Source organism: Petromyzon marinus, unplaced genomic scaffold (assembly GCF_048934315.1).
Source record: "Petromyzon marinus isolate PM22_M1 ecotype Great Lakes invasive population unplaced genomic scaffold, UKy_Petmar_22M1.pri1.0 PM_G_Scaffold_264, whole genome shotgun sequence".
Lineage (NCBI taxonomy): Eukaryota > Metazoa > Chordata > Hyperoartia > Petromyzontiformes > Petromyzontidae > Petromyzon > Petromyzon marinus.
The window spans coordinates 97501-99915 of NW_027422833.1; positions in this window are offsets into that span (position 1 = coordinate 97501).

Consider the following 2415-nt stretch of genomic DNA (forward strand, 5'->3'; position numbering starts at 1 on the left):
CTGAGAACCAGGGCTTGTTGTTGTTAAAGTTCACCCTGGTACGTGTTGGGATACAGCAGTCCTCACAGAAGCTGATGTACACAGCCTCTGTGAGTTCATCCAGACTATTGGTAGCAGTCGTGAACATATCCCAGTCAGTACAGTCTAAGCACGCCCGCAAATCTTCCACAGCCTCACTGGTCCACTGTTTAGATGTCCTCACAGCAGGTTTACAGAGTTTTAGTTGCTGCCTGTATGCACGAATCAGGTGGACCAAGGGAGTTCTGTGCGAGCCGAACAGCCCCGTGACCCACAAGAGAAACATCCCCGCCAAATTCGAGCGTTTGACGGGGTCTATCCGTGAAAAAATATTCACGTTTTTGAGTGCACATGCATTTCTGCTGCAAATGCCTCTGGAAGTTTCATGCCGTTCGTATGCCAATTGTGGCAACACGAAAATGACCCGTTTTCCCATTCCGAGGGATTTCTGTGCGACCCTAACAGCCCCGTGAGCCACAAGAGACACATCCCCGCCAATTTCTAGCGTTTCACGGGGTCTATCCGTGAAAAATATAGACGTTTTTGAGTGCACATGCATTTCTGCTGCAGATGCCTCTGGAAGTTTCATGCCGTTCGTACGCAATGTGGCAACACGAAAATGACCCCTTTTCCCATTCCGAGGGATTTCTGTGCGACCCTAACTAACAGCGCCCGTGAGCCACAAGAGAGACATCCCCGCCAATTTATAGCGTTTCACGGGGTCTATCCGTGAAAAATATAGACGTTTTTGAGTGCACATGCATTCCTGCTGCAAATGCCTCTGGAAGTTTCATGCCGTTCCTATGCAATGTGGCCACACAAAAATGACCCGTTTTCCCATTCCGAGGCATTTCTGTGCGACCCTAACAGCCCCGTGAGCCACAAGAGAGACATCCCCGCCAACTTCTAGCGTTTGACGGGGTCTATGCGTGAAAAATATTAAAATTTTTGAGTGCACGTGCCTTTCTGCTGCAAATGCCTCTGGAAGTTTCATGGCGTTCCTATGCAATGTGGCAACACGAAAATGACCCCTTTTCCCATTCCGAGGGAGTTCTGTGCCACCCTAACAGCCCCGTGAGCCACAAGAGACACATCCCCGCCAATTTCTAGCGTTTCACGGGGTCTATCCGTGAAACATATAGAAGTTTTTGAGTGCACATGCATTCCTGCTGCAAATGCCTCTGGAAGTTTCATGCGGTTCGTACGCAATGTGGCAACACGAAAATGACCCGTTTTCCCATTCCCAGGGATTTCTGTGCGACCCGAACAGCCCCGTGAGCCACAAGAGACACATCCCCGCCAATTTCTAGCGTTTCACGGGGTCTATCCGTGAAAAATATCAATTTTTTTTTGACTGCACATGCATTTCTGCTGCAAATGCCTCTGGAAGTTGCATGCGGTTCGCATGCAATGTGGCGACACGAAAATGACCCGTTTTCCCATTCCGAGGGATTTCTGTGCCACCCTAACAGCCCCGTGAGCCACAAGAGAGACATCCCCGCCAATTTCTAGCGTATCACGGGGTCTATCCGTGAGAAATATTCACTTTTTTGAGTGCACATGCATTCCTGCTGCAAATGCCTCTGGAAGTTTCATGCGGTTCGTATGCAATGTGGCGACACGAAAATGACCCGTTTTCCCATTCCGAGGGATTTCTGTGCCACCCTAACAGCCCCGTGAGCCACAAGAGAGACATCCCCGCCCACTTCTAGCGTTTCACGGGGTCTCTCCGTGAAAAATATCACATTTTTTGAGTGCACATGCATTCCTGCTGCAAATGCCTCTGGAAGTTTCATGCGGTTCGCATGCAATGTGGCGACACGAAAATGACCCGTTTTTTCCCATTCCGAGGGATTTCTGTGCCACCCTAACAGCCCCGTGAGCCACAAGAGACACATCCCCGCCAATTTCTAGCGTTTCACGGGGTCTATCCGTGAAAAATATTCAATTTTTTGACTGCACATGCATTTCTGCTGCAAATGCCTCTGGAAGTTTCATGCGGTTCGCATGCAATGTGGCGACACGAAAATGACCCGTTTTCCCATTCCGAGGGATTTCTGTGCCACCCTAACAGCCCCGTGAGCCACAAGAGAGACATCGCCGCCAATTTCTAGCGTTTCACGGGGTCTATCCGTGAAAAATATTCACTTTTTTGACTGCACATGCATTCCTGCTGCAAATGCCTCTGGAAGTTTCATGCCGTTCGCATGCAATGTGGCAACACGAAAATGACCCGTTTTCCCATTCCGAGGGATTTCTGTGCCACCCTAACAGCCCCGTGAGCCACAAGAGACACATCCCCGCCAATTTCTAGCGTTTCACGGGGTCTATCCGTAAAAATGTAGCACGCACCAAAACGAGAAAAGATTTCCATCGCACCTGCACTATTGTATGGAC